This window comes from Colobus angolensis, unplaced genomic scaffold (assembly GCF_000951035.1).
Source record: "Colobus angolensis palliatus isolate OR3802 unplaced genomic scaffold, Cang.pa_1.0 Scaffold168, whole genome shotgun sequence".
NCBI classification, from domain to species: Eukaryota; Metazoa; Chordata; class Mammalia; order Primates; family Cercopithecidae; genus Colobus; species Colobus angolensis.
The window spans coordinates 3,882,635-3,897,847 of record NW_012114799.1 but is presented as its reverse complement, the minus strand read 5'-3'; the positions used below and the strand labels follow the sequence as shown (position 1 = coordinate 3,897,847).

The following is a 15,213-nucleotide window of genomic DNA, read 5'->3' as shown; positions in this document are numbered from 1 at the left end:
CTCTAGCCCCACCCTCCACAGGGCTAAAAGCCATCTTTCTCAAGTGTAAATGTCAGAGGATGTCACTCACAGGTATAAAATTATCAGGGGCTTCTGGCTACACGCAAACTCCAAACTGGACCATGACCTACACTGTCTGGACACTGCCTACCCCTTGACCTCTCTCCCACTCCTCTTCTTACTCACATGCCATGCACACAACTCTGGCCTTCTGTCCTCTCCTGGAACATGCCGAGGCTTGTTCCTGACCCATGGCCTTTGCTGCTCCTTCTGCTGTGAACACTCTTCCTGCAGTTCTAAGTATGATCATCCTTGCCTTCCCTGAAGCCTCACCTGCAACATTTCAGTTATCATCCCAGCCTACCAAAAGCAACCACTCACCGCCCTTTCTTCCTGCCTTTGTCTTTTCAGAACGCTTTGGAAGACCTGAAGCAGTCTTAATTGTTTGTCAATGGAGTGTGACTCTCTTCCAGCAAACTACACGGAGGGCAGGGCTTTTCCCATAGTATCCCCAGAGAGATACCTGTTCACAAGCTGACAGAATGGTTTCATAGTTGAAGAGCAATATCAAGTCATCTTAAAAAGGTGCAGTGTTAGTCAATCTCCTTGGTTTCAAGGAGTAGTGATTTCCTGGGTTCCTACAGGAAAGAGACTAAAATCTCCTTCCTGGGGTTATGCCCTTCATTCTCACTCCCTCTCCCACCAGCATCTGTTTCTTTTTTTCATGTGCCCAATTATCCCCTCTACCAACTGGCCAGCTCTCTTACCTTCCATGACATCTTGTTTCTGCTCCATCATAGTTCTGGCTAGCCAAGGCCCTCACTTAACCACGGGACATCATACCACTTGTTAACTACCAAGTTTTCTTTTGAGTCTCTCAATTCAATTTTGAGACTTAATCTCATTAGCCAAGGAAGAAAGGGGCACAGTATAGAACAGGGGACTTAGACAGAAATCAGAATTTCTCGTACTGAGATTAAGAAATCCAACAGCAGAAAGGCCCAGTGCATCTCCATTCATTCTTCTTTAACAGATGAATACGTGACTGCACCATCCTCCCAAAGGGTGGGAGAGCTGTCTAACCCCATAGATGGTGGGAATCACCAGGATGCATGAAATGAGTGCTAGCATGAATAAGAATGAAGATTGGGAGGGAAAAGAATCTCCATATATACAGCATGGTTAATTAAAAAAAATTACACAGTGATTAGACAAATCTGATCCTTTTATAAGTACCTATATAAAGAGTCACTGTTAAATGGAATGCTTTCTCTTGGCCCATGTATGGTAACTACAGCTTGTGCCAGGTAGTAAGTACTCAGAGGGAATTACTCCCACCAGATCAAATCCCCACAACATACCTGCAAAGCAGCTACCATCACATTTTTCAGGTGAAGAAATGAATGTCCAGAGAGGTGTGAGGCCAACTTAATCAAGTGCCCAAAAGGCCCACAAAACTTTTAGGGGCCCATGAGAATTTTACTTCTTTTAAAGTCAGAAGGAAAAAATGAATACAATTCACTCTGGTCATAAAAATAGAATTTTTTTTATTTTAAATGGAGAAAGGGGTCTACTAAACCCAGTCTTGGGCCCTAAGAGTCACAACATGGCTCTGGTGGAGTGACTCGTCCAAGGTCACAAGCAGTAAAGAGTTGGAATCCAGTTCAGCCCCTGTCCTCTCTTCCATTCAGCCTCCGCACACCCTTATGCCTTAGAAAACCCTAGGGAGCACTAGGATTTCAGAATGTCCCATCACCTGAGCTTTCGGAAGAGAACAACATGTAAAAATCAAAGGCACTAGAAATATTCCTTACAAGCCTCACCAAAAATCTCCTTAGTCAACCTGTGACTGATCCTTAGCTTACGTGAAAAACCAAGTGTTCTTGACAAACATTACAATCAGCAAGCCCTGGGTGTTCCCTATCCCTAGAATATCCCCCTGATAGCGCTCAAGATTAAAGACAGTTTCAAATAGTGTTGCCCAAGGCTTACCCTTGAACCCACTAACTGCACTGGGGATAACCTGGGATGTTCGTTAAAAATGCAGATTCCAGAGCCCTACCTCACACTTGCTGAATCGCAGCGATGGAACTCAAATCTGCATTATAAATGAGCACCCAAGGGTTTCTGACCTTTTGTGCACAACAAGACCCACTGGTCAGGAACACCTATGGGGATAAAGTACTTTTTGCATAGTTCTGACACATTTAAAATTGTCCCAGAATACAACTACCATGTATAATGAGCACACAACATACTTTCTGTCCTGAACTTTACAAGTTATTAACCATAAAAAAGTTGTATTCTCGATGATAAAGCCACTCCTTTAATGTGAGTCACCAAATCAATCCTGTATTTGGAGATGTTACATTTATAGGTTGAAATGTATAGGATTTCAGGATGTGGCTACTTCATTTTGTCTTAGGACAGGTGGGCCCATGCATTTACATGATGAAATGCCTGTTTGACTACGGGTGACTTTCCTTTTTTTTTTTTTTCTTTCACAGTACAGTTAGGAAATTGCATTGATTTTTTGAGGGGGAGAATTGTGTTTGTTGTTGGGTTACATTATCTGTGACTTGCATTCTGCATGGTAAAGATAGCATTACAAAATGGTGTTAAAAAGGAGACAGTTGGCCCCATAGGATTAAAGAATGTCTTTTAAAAGATCCTGGCTAAAACATGCTCTTAAGACACTGTTTATCTCACAAGTCCCTAAGGACAGTCCTACCCCACCCATCCCCACAAAGTGAGCTGGGCCTGTAGAGGCTGGCAGCCAGAGGCTGATGCCTAGGGCAACACTTTTGAATGGTAAACCCAGGGCCAGTGTCTGCTCAGCCTACTAAAACAAAGCACCTTAGACTGGGCAATTTATGAACAACAGAAAGTTACTGCTCACAGCTCTGGGGGCTGGAACATCCAAGATCAAGGCGCCAGCAAATTTGGCATCTGGTAAGGGCCTCCTCTCTGCTTGATAGACGGCACTTCTAGCTGTGTACTCAAATGGCAGAAGGAGCAAACAAACTCCCTCCAGCTTCTTTTATAAGGGCATGAACCCCATTCAGAAGGGCTCCTCCCTCTGATTTAATCACCTCCTGAAAGGCCCCACACCTCTTAATACTATCACATTGGGGATTAGATTTCAACATATGAATTTTGGAGGGACACAAACATTCAGACCATAGCAGTCAGCAACAAGACAGAAGCTGAACAAGAAAATGAAGTTTTGAACAGTGGCTGCTGGGTCAGGTGGCAGAGCATGGAAGAAGAGAGGATGTCATAGATAGATGTGAGTTACTGATAAGTCCCAAGTTCCTGGGATGGGTGGTTTCGAGGGTATTCAATAATAATATAATGAAAATAGTTGCCTCTATTCATTAGTATCAACCAGCCAATTATCAGAGAAGGGAAAATAATTTAGTGACCATACCAAGCCCTGGCATCTTTGTAGCAAACTACATATTAGCAAGGAGCCTTTCAAGCCTCAGTGCTAATCAGCAGCTTTCGGAGGGATAGTCACTCCTCTCATTTGAAAAAAAAAAAAAAAAAAAAAGCAGCACTTGGCCCAGAGAGCTGGTCTTCTGAGCAGCATGTCAGAGCTGATAAAGATGCTGGCGCCCGGCAGCCACCAAGGCCACCCTGGACAAGCATTCTGCCTTCTCATTAGCATTGTGCCACTGTTACCTCACTTGAGAATAACAACTGCTGTGGAGATCTGACAAGCACAGGTCACCCTGAAGGCGAAAGCAGAAAAGGATCTGAAGACAAATCATAAAAATTGTTTTACCCTGTCTGGGGCCATCACAGGTTGACCCAGTGCTGTGGAAGATGCTGACTTATTTTCTGAGGCTGCTGAAGGGGCATCTGACTACTCACTCCCTACACCCCCATCATCCCATCTTTCCTCCCATCTACTGGTTCCCTAATGTGAAACAGTGTGAAAAGAAAAAGCCTTTTTAAATACAAAAGATAGAGAAAAATAATTTATTATGGCCAAAGCATAAGAGGATTACCATATCCCGTCCCCATACTCCAGTCCACCAGCTCAAACAGAACAAAAGATAGTTCTTTCTGCTCCTACAAACCCCTGGACCTATTTTTGTCTTATTTAACACTCGACTATAGCTATTGGTTCACAGCCCAACCTGTCTCAACTAAACGAAAGAGGCCCTCCAGAGGGCAACAACCACAGCCTCTCCAGATTATATTTTTAGGAAACAGCCCCCAGAGTAAGATCAAGCACAGAGAGCACCCTTAATAAAGGTATTTGAATGAGTAAACACAAGACAAGCAGGGAGTAGTGGCACACACCTGTAGTCCCAGCTACTCAGGAGGCTGAGGCAGGAAGATGGCTTGAGCCCAGGAGTTCAAGGCTGCAGTGAGCTATGATCGTGCCACATAGCAATCAGTAGACAGAGCAAGACCAAGCAATCCTCCTGCCTCAGTCTTCTGAATAGCTGGGACTACAGGTGCATACCACAACACTGGGCTAATTTCTTTTTGTAAAGACGGCGTGTCACCATGTTGCCCAGGGTGGTCTTGAACACCTGGCCTCAAGCAATCCGCCCATCTTGGCCTCCCAAGATGCTAGGATCACAGACATGAGCCACCATGCCCAGCAAATCCTGTTTATTCTGTTTACCAGAACATAGGCTCCACAGAGGCAGAGAACTCGTCTGCTTTGCTCACTCCATACTTCGTGATTAACACAGAGTTAAGGGCACACTAAGTGTTCAACTATTCCTTGAATGAGTGAATAAATGGAGAAAAGCTACTGCTAATAGAGGTTATATAGAAAGACACCCAGTCTACACCAAATAGGGTTTTTCTGATTACATTTAGGGAGTGAAAGACAAAGAGAGGCTCAACAGAGAAGAGACCTGTAACACCATTAATTGGTAACAACTGCCATCATCCAGGAAGAACAGCTGTGCCCCTGTGAAAGCAGCATCACTGCAGACATGAGAGAAATTTCCAGAAGAATCCACAAAGGAAGGAAGATGTCAGGGGACTTGCAGACATCCCTGTCTGAAGTATTCAGGCTAGAGGCTATATTCCCTTGGCAGAAAATCTGTTTAAACCCCTCAAGCGTGACCACTATGGTGTCCTTACCAAGGTCAGTCAGTCAGATATTTCTGGAATACTTGCCAAAAGTTGTGATTTCTCAGCCTTGGTGGCAGGGGGGTAGGGAGGCAGGAACATCAGCTAAAACAGTCCTCATTGCCAAATAAAAGACTTACTATCTGCACGTAATTAATTCCTCATTTCAACATGACATCCTTTACTTGAGACAGAGAGAAAAAAATCCTCAGGTATTTACCAAAATTGTACCTCTAATTAATGACTTTAAGACTATCTGCGGGTCTTATTTTTTCACTGGACCACTGAAGCTTCTTGCAGGCAAGAAGGATGTTCATTCCTGCCATTTGCACAACCTCCACATACAGAGCACCAATCAGTATCTGCTTCCCTCTAACTCCAACAGAACTCATGAGCAACAATGGACAGCCATATGCAGGCGGAGCATTTCCCAAAGCAAAACACTTTTGGGTAAGCTTCCACAGTTGAAGGTTCAAATCATAAAGGAAACAAAGAAAAAGCAAAGGATTCTAAACAACTAGGAGAATGAACCCACAAAATGAGTATTTGAGTCATCCAAAAGTCAGAGAAAAAAACCATGGAGTACTGACAGAGAGCTGTTGGACCAGCCGAAAAAACGGCAAAAATCACTGTTTTCTAAGCAGAGATTTAATGCTTCATCCTCACAGAACAAACAGTGGAAGGAGGTTCAGGCCACTGTTTCTTGGGGCAGGGGGAAGGAGCAGGTAAGCAAAATACAGTTGCAGGCAGCAGCCAGTCCTAAAATTCCAGCCTCCATCAGAGAACTGAGAGTCCACAGGTGACACAAAGACAACAGCTTTCAGGCCACAGCTGGCCCCAAAGCTTGCACCCTCTGCCCAGACTCCCTCTGAGACTTCAGCCCCATCCTGGGAGGCTGTCTTCTGGAATATATGTACATGCTTCTGAGTCACATCAAGGAACAGGAAAACACACTGCCCTCTTATGAGAGGAGTAGGAGAGGCAAAGATGTGCAATTAAGAATTCTTACTCCAAGAATTTAGTCAAATTATGTGCATGAGATTTCCCCAAGAAATAGTGGCCTAACATATGAAGTCCAGAATGGAGTTTAATGTTTACTTTCAAATCTATCGACTCTGGAAAATATGGAAGTATTTAGTTTTTCTGAAATAGAAATGCAGCATTTCCTGGTGTGCTAATTTTTACCTTCTGTTAGCCAAAATGTTTTAAGACAACTTAATATGCCTCAAAAATACATTTCAAGGGAGCTATGGAACAACACACAAACACCATTCATTCAAAAAATAAACTCTGGCCTCTTTCATACTTGCTGAGTGTCAGAAACAACTCAATACCTAACATTTGCAAGTTAAGCTGTAATATAAACCCCTCAAAGGAAGGGAAACATGATGCAGTTACCAAAAGTTGTAAGTAGTAAGATGAAGAATGCAGAGCAGTGGCTCCCAAAGTGGGCTCATGATCAGACCTACCTGGAGAAGGTATTTGCTTAAAAGTCCACTCCTGGGTACCTCCCTGAGAACCTGCACTACTTGATCCACTACAATATGTCATAGGAACCCATTAGTCTTCTCCAGGTAGTTTTGACCACTTGGCAGGTTTGGGGGCAGCTGCCATAAGGAACATGGCCAAAGTGGGTTGACTATGTTCCCCTACACTAAGGGAATTCCAGCTCCATGAGCTGCTCTATAGTGGAATGCCCAAAAGATCTTAACTCAGCCACCTTGGATGGAGACCAAATGGGCCAAAACAGCAAGCCCCACACACCCAGCTATGCTCAAGGGTAAAAGGCATCTCCCAGCCAACTTCCTGGGCCTTGCTTGGTAGCTCTGAAGCTGCTTGGTAGTCTGAAGAACACTGGGTCAGAATGCTGCTGGTGATCTTCAGAGCTACAAAGAGTTTGACAGTAAGGAGAGTGCACCTTCCACAGTGCACATGGGTTGCCTATGATGGCAAAGTTCAGGGAGGACAACTGAAGGCTGGCAAACAGGCTCACTGAGCTAGCAGAAGCAGACACAGCTTATAAAATCAATTTCCTTTTTCAATATGAAGAACCAGAAGAACAAGGACTGTTGCTACCCTTCTTGGCTATACAGGCTTAAAAACCCATTTCCAGTTACCAATAGCTTCTGGTACAGACGACAAGGCCCAAATGGGATATATTGGATCCTTATTGTTCCCCCAAAGCTATTCTCCTTTTCTTCCATAGGAGCAGGAATTTTGCAGAGTATCTCACCACACAAAGTATAATTATCTCTTGCAACTGAGTGGCAAGGTGATTATATTTTGCCAAGTGGAATAGGAGTAGAAAAAAATCTACCCAACCTGTGGGTTATCATTCCTCTTTGCCCTTCCTCCCACCCTTTTTTTCTCCTTTATTTCAGGCCATACAAACAAGAGCAACAGTGGGGGTGGCAGGGCAAAACCAGAAGGAAGGAGCCCGGCCCCCTGAAACTTCAACAGGACAGAAATGCCATTCTAGCTGACTTTAATGTAAAAGGAAACTAAACTATCTTGTTTAAATCAGTACTGTTTGAGGTTTCTGTTAGAGCAGCTGAACATGTACCTAATACAAGGATTTCCCACACTACATGGAATATGACAAGAACCACCGATCAAGAAGCAAATCCTTCATATTTTCTTTCCTTTTCCTCCTTGGCCTAACAAGATGGCTGACATCATCATCTTTGACTCCAAAGGATAGCAAGTTATACCAGGAGGTTCAAGAAATCTCTCTTTAATCTCAAATCCCAAATTCTAAGTGCTAGATCGACCTGAAAATACAAGCTTTGCTCTTTTGGTCACGCAATGTCTCAACCGACCTATTTAATTAAATTTTCTACCAGCCTCTCTCACATAAATTACTCAATTTCTGGAACAGGTCTAGCATCACCTTGTAATGCTAACGCTGTTTCCCCTGCCTAGAAGGCCATTCCTGACCTAGAAAATTCCGCAACATCACGGTCAGGCTCAAACATAAAAATGTTCCAACTCCTAAGGGCTTGGAAGACTTTGAAATATTGATTGAAGTATATTGGGGCATACATACCTGCTAACCCACCAATCTGCAGAGTTCCTAAAGGCAGAAGTAGTTTTTCATCTTTCTATGCCTGACCACCCCCCATACCATCCACCACATACATCCCAGTACCTGGCACAGTAAAAATTCAAAAAATATTTGATGAACTAATTAAGAAATCATTGAACTGTGTTCAGGTTATCTTTAGAGTATTTTTTAAGTAGTTGAAAATTCAAAGGCAGAGGCTACAACTTTAGGAAATCCCCTTGTAAATCAAACACACATATTCCTGTTACACTAGTACAACTTAGCCGATTAAAATATGAGATAGGAGACACAGCCTTTAAACCAGGGGCAGCCAATGCTTTGGCTTCACAAAAAGGCCACACTAGAAGAACTGTCTTGGGCCATACATAAAATATTTTAAGAAACTTTACGAATCTGTGTTGGGGCTGCATTCAAAGCTGTCCTGGGCCACGGGTGGCCCGCGGGCTGGACAAGCTTGCTTTAAACTATAAAGGTGGAGCTTCAGATCCATGTCACTTACAAGCATCAACTATCATTAGGAATTGAACCTTATGGGAAAACAATTTTGCACTTAACAGCAAAACAGTTTGCTAGTTCATTAACAAATCTGGGCTGTCATATTTTAAAATGATCATTTTGCTTTGAAAATGAATCCTACATTAAATAGAAAACAAAACACGTATTTTAAAGATTGTTTTTAAAAGCTCTCTTGGATCCATAGTTTTTTTTTAAGCCTTAAGATCTGAAAATAAAAGGTTATATACAACACATTCACACTCTCCATACTGGTACTTGAGTACCAGAAGCAATGGCCTAAAATTGTTTCGAAGCAAAGAGAAAAATATACTTTCAAACATCAACAATAGGTGAATTCCCAAGCACAGGCATATCTAAAACCAATTAATTCAATGCTCCACAAAAATGTCCACTTCTGCTAACTTGCTTACATCTTAGCATAGGAACTAAATGTCTAACTAATGGTGAAGAAACAATAGAGGCAATGAGCAAATTCAACTTCCGAAGAGCACCATGTCCAAAGTGCTACAGAGGAGCCTCCGGGGAACTACACCTTGAATAATATGTTAGGGGAAAAGTTGTTTTCACTTTCATGAGGATCATGCTGACTTTTTACCCTGGAATTTTTGGAATGGAGTTTTCTAGACCATTTGTTCTAGACACTTCAGATACATTAAGTGATTTATTGCTGGAGATCACAAGTCAGTTATAGGCACAGCAAAGCCTAGACCCCCTGGTCTTCCAGTACCTTCTCCAGCACAGCACACAGAATCAAGTCCATTTCTTAATACAATTGTCACAAATAAAATCCACTATACAAAATGAGATTACCCAGCCATTAAGAAGTTTTTCCCAAGTTCTTCCTAAAACACACGCTCATGCACACCAGACAAACACAGAAAAGATTACAGACGTTAAAAAGGCTCTAGGTGAACTTTACCATGAGATTCACTTAATGCAGTAGGTACTGGGAATTAAAAAATGAGTAAGGCCAAAGGACACTCATTCCACAAGTAGCTTAGTGAAGCAAACGGAAACCTATGTACATAAATTGTAAAACCACATGCTGCAGCCAATATGGGAGATGAGAACAGGGCATTATGGGATATTTCAGACTCCAGAATTTAAAGCTTTAGATCTTTGTCATTTCTAGGGTAATTCTAGGAAATTGTACTCTAACTTAAGCAGATAAAAACGTAAGAATTGTTAAACATAATGCCTAGACTAAAACTGAAAGGCGATTTCAGAACTTTTGAAAAGATAAATCTCTGTCTAAAAACAGAAAATTCACACTTGAACCTTTTTTCTGAGTTAAAAATGTAAAGGGGTATTAAATTTGTGTATGACTAATAAGGTTTGAAGTCTAACACATACCTGCTAATTCAGATTCAAGTCACCCTCTTAGGTGGGTGAGAAATGAGCCATTGGTTTAGGAACCTGAAGGAATCCACACTGTTCACAGGAATATTCCAAAGGCTGTTTCAGTCCTGGAGGTTAACAGCCTCCATTATGCATTATATGGATGCCAACTGTGTTCTGGGGTTATTTGAGATCAGAGGCCATAAAAATAAAATAGATATATGACTTTCACAGTCAGTCCCAAATAAAACGCTGCTGGACCTTTTAAGTCTGAACAATCCGCTCAGACTACAGAGAAAAGACTAGATATTAGTAAAAGAGCACCCAACTTCAACTGCATTATCAGTTTCCGGAAGTGAGGTTCTCACAGCAACATGAACCACCTGAACCACAAAATACCAAAGAATACCAAGAAGGGGGCAAATGCTCACAGAAGATATTCCACCAGGGCCTCAAACAGTACACAAAGTGAGGGCAGATGTGGAGAACACTCCTGTCTCTCCAAAGTCCTGGTGAAGGGGGCAAGATTTCACAATCTGCTTCAATGCCAGAAGCAAGACAGTACGCTCTATATCTACCCTGAAGCATCTAGACCTTCTGGGGGAGGGAGAGAATGCATGCTAGCAGGACCAAAACTCAAGGACTCTAAACACCCCCATCATCTGTTTCCTAGAGTGTCAACAAAAGGTTAGATTGACTCAAACATTTATGATTACTGAAAAGCACACAGACATATCTCATCTTCAAGACACTGATGAATAAGTGGACTTAGAGGTAATATTCCACCCTCTGCCCCCTTGTAACCATCCAAGGTTGTAGCAAGAATAAAGGATCAAGAATGCATGTGGAAAACTGTAACAGCAGTAGTATTAAAGTCATAAGGACCATTTTTTCTGCCCCCATCCCCACAAACTAATATATAAACATCCTGCACCACCTAATGCAGAAGTTGAAGTGTATTTTTTTTTTTTTTTTTTTTTTTTTGTGGGAGGAGGTACCTTTATTGCCCAAGCCCAGCCCGTCACTTGGCCTTGTCCTGGGCTGCCACAGCCTCCATGGCCTTCCGCACCGTTTCCTCATCACCCAGGAACTGCATAGGCTTGGTGGGCTTCAGCTCATTGTTCAGCTCATACACGACGGGGATCCCCGTGGGCAGGTTCAGCTCCATGACTGCCTGGTCTGACATCCCTTCCAGGTGCTTGACAATGCCCCGCAGGCTGTTCCCGTGAGCTGCAATGAGCACTCGCTTGCTGGCCTTGATCTGGGGAACAATCTCCTCGTTCCAGAAGGGCAGGGCCCGGGCAATGGTGTCCTTGAGGCTCTCGCAGGTGGGCAGTTCCCCGGGCTTCAGGCCTGCGTACCGACGCTCCTTGCTAATGGAGTTGTAGTAGGGGTGCTTCTCGTCCATTGGGGGCGGCGGGATGTCAAAGGAGCACCTCCAGATCTTCACCTGCTCCTCCCCGTGCTTGGCGGCCGTTTCTGCCTTGTTGAGGCCTGTGAGGCCCCTGTAATGCCGCTCGTTGAGGCGCCAAGTGCGCACCACAGGCAGCCACATCTGGTCCGTGCCATCCAGGATGGCCCAGAGGGTGCGGATGGCCCGCTTCAGCACCGACGTGTAGCAGATGTCAAACTCCATCTTGGGGTCCTTGATGGCTTTGGCTCCCCGCTTGGCCTCCTCGGCCCCCTTTTCACTCAGCTCTGCATCGAACCAGCCACAGAAACGGTTCTCCTGGTTCCATGTGCTCTCGCCATGCCGGAGCATCACAAGGCGGTGGGTGGCCATGGTGGCAGCAGGGACCACAGAGGACTCCGGATGGGGACGGCTGCTTCCCTGTTGAAGTGTATTTTAAAGCCATCATTGCAGACAGCTCCAAGAAGAAATTTACTCTGTGCTCCCAAGTTGGCACAACATAGTTATGTAGGGATACAGATCTATAACAATACTAGCAATAAAACTAATTCAATTCACTCATAGGAAATTATTCCAGAAAGTATCACCTCTTTCTCCTTCCTAAAATAGAAAGATGGAGAGAAAAAGAAACAAATGCAAATTGCCACTGGCAGAGTTTTGTATTGAAAGTGCATGGAATGATTCAAGAGCAACTCAAGGTTTTCGGCAAATGCCTGTTCATTAACTCAGTAGGAGGTGCAGTACCATCTGGCACCAGTGTCCAGCGGAAGATACATCGCTCAGGGTCAATTCTGAGCAGCAGGCAAGTTTATTTTTACTCATTTTAAGATTTTATGCACAAAAGTACAAGGACATAAATGTCTTGAGTTAGGTGTGCCAGGAAGACTTAACAGGCCTGGAAAATGTGATCCAAAAATGAGATCTAGCAGAAGCCAACTTCAATCACGATTGATTAAAACACCCTCCCAGCAAACCCCAGAGGGCCTTGGCTAGAAACTTGTCCAAAAAAAAAAAAAAAACCCACAAAGATTTGGGGTATGTAAGAGAGGGAAGAGGGAAGATTGCCCTGTATCCTCTGATGTCAAAAAAAAACTCAGAGGGGCTCACCCGCATTCAGGCTGGGACTCTCAAGAGGGCTGGGAAGGAGGGCTTAGGGGGCATGTCCACCACCACCTGGGCACAAGGGCAGCTGCTGTGTGAAGAGCCAGCTATCCACTGGGTGCCGGGACCCCTATAAATAGGCCCACTTTGCCAGGTTCTCCCTCTGGGGATCGTTCTCTTTTAACTTCATGTAACAGCTGGATGTGGTACATGTGTATAATCCCAGATATTCAGGAGGCTGAGGTGGGAGGACTGCTTGAGTCCAGGAGCTCAAGACCAGCCTGTGCAACACAGGGAGACCCCATCTCTACAAAATAAAGTAGCTGGGCATGTTGGCACGTCCCTCAGCTACTTGGGAGGTTGAGGTAGGAGAATTGCTTGAATCTGGGAATTCAAGGCTGCAGTCAGTTACGATGGCATCACTGTACTCTAGCCTGGGTAACATAGTGAGGTCTTGTCTCATAACAAACAAACAAAAAAAACCCCATAAAAATAAAAATAAAGTAACCTCACATAGCCAATCAGAATATCACTTTTCCAAGTGAAATTACTGTTTTTTCCCTAGTAGATCCAAATACTTGCAATCACAAAGAATTTATTAAATACTGGAAAACCACAAGGAAACATTTTTTTAAACATCAGTCATCATTCCACTCCCTACAGATGGCAAAATTTTAGTATGTTTCATATATATTCCCATATCATCCATACACATATCACAAAAATACACATATTTATGTTTGCTTTCTTACAGCCTTTTATATCACAACAGATTTTAGACACTTTCCCATAATATTTTACCAGAATTTAAAAGCTAAGTACTAGTTGCATGTTTTACTTAAATAATCCCACACTACTAGGCATTTAATTTGTTCAATTTTTCTATATTAAAAAGCAATAAAAATAAAAATAAAATAAAAAAGTAATGCAATAGTCTTTCACTCCTACATTTGTACATCATACCTCTGTATATTTCCTTAGAGCAAAGAAATTATCTGATACGATAATATGAGGATTTTTAGACTTGTGAAGCAGTGATATCCCGCGTTTCTTTCAGTAAAATTGTACTGATTTATATCCCCGCTAGCAAGATATAAGGATGCCTACATACCTGTTTCATTCCAATTTGTGCTGCTATGACAGAACACCTGAGACAAGTAAAGAACAGGGATTTATTTCTTGCAGATATAGAGGCTGCGAAAGCCCAAGTTCAAGGGGCCTGCATTTGAGGACGGTATTCTTGCCAAGTCACCCCACCAGGCAAGGCAAGAGCACACTCAGGAGAGGAGGAAGAGAAAAGGAGGAGGCCAAACCCACCCTTTCATCAGGAACCCGCTGGCACGAGCAGGAGGAAGGCGCGAACCCACCCATCAGGAACCCACTCATGCGAGGAGGGCGCGAACCCACCCTTCCATCAGGAACCCGCTGGCGGGAGGAGGACGGCATGAACGAACCCACAGGAGGAGGCGGCGGCGGCCGGGAATTCACCCTTCCCTCAGGAACCCGCTCGCGCGAGGAGGAGAAAGAGGGCGCGAACCCACCCTTCCATCTGGAACCCGCTGGCGCGAGGAGAAACAGAATGAGGGCGCGAACCCACCCTTCCATCTGGAACCCGCTGGCGGGGGGTGGAGGGAAGGAGGAGGAGGAGGGCGCAAACCCACCTTTTCATCAGGAACGCGCTCCCGCGATAACCCTCGCGCTCCCGCGCTAACCCTCCTGAATGGATGAATGAGGTTGAGTCTGCATGACTTAATCACCTCTTGAAGTTCTCACCTGTAAACAGTACTGCATTGGGATGTTTCTAACACATGAACTTTGGAGGACACATTCAAACCATGACAATACTCCATGCTCTCAAAGTTTGTCGTGTACATTTTATTGTCACTTTAAAACATCACGTTCCAATTAGGTACGACCAACTATTACTAATAAAAATCACAATCAAAACAGGAGCTGATGTGGGAGGATCACCTGAGCCTGGGGAGGTGGAGGCTGTAGTGTTCCATGGATCATGCCACTGCACTCCAGCCTGGGAAAAGAGATCTTGTCTCAAAAACAAAAACAAAGGAGAGGAGATTTCAAAGTAAAGGGCCTCCTTTGAGCTTTGTAACTAGTTAGGGTGATCCAGCCACTTGGGCTCCAATCAAATCCTCATTAAGTCCTTTGGAGTAATGCTAATCTACAGAGTTTTTGTTGTTGGGGGGTTGGGTGGTGGGGAAGGGAGCTAGGACTACAAACTCTTCAGATAAAATGAAAAAAACTCCCGGGAACATTCAATCTTTAATTGCAGGGACCAACATGTACTGTGAAATTCATGAAAGTGAGAAGTCTGCAGTAGCAAGAGAAAAATAGCAAATCAAAGAAATGAACTACAGAAACCACACTTGCTACAAAAATCAAACATGGGAAAATCAGGTGAGTGTTCACTAATAACTGAGATAGCAAGGAAGACCACAAAAAAGATCTTACCACAAGCCTGCTCATCACCAGACTGCAAGTCTTCAGTGGCTAAGAACTTCAGATGCATAAAGCAGAAAGACACCCTGCCCATCCACAAGCCAGCACCCCATGTCCATCCAAAGTTGGGGTGCATTTATTCAGAAGTGCCTATCTGAAAGTCAGAAAGATAGCTTATAACCAGCAACTCAGTGGATTCCCAAAGAGTGTCATGGAGAAGTTTGAA

General features: G+C 43.7%; 1 pseudogene across 1 annotated transcript; it reads right to left on the bottom strand.

Annotated features, from left to right (window-relative positions):
* Nucleotides 1-10,983: 10,983 nt before the first annotated feature.
* On the bottom strand, nt 10,984-11,801 carry LOC105508786 (annotated as a pseudogene). The gene has a single exon (XR_001001331.1). The product of XR_001001331.1 is annotated as a phosphoglycerate mutase 2 pseudogene (transcript).
* Nucleotides 11,802-15,213: the final 3,412 nt, after the last annotated feature.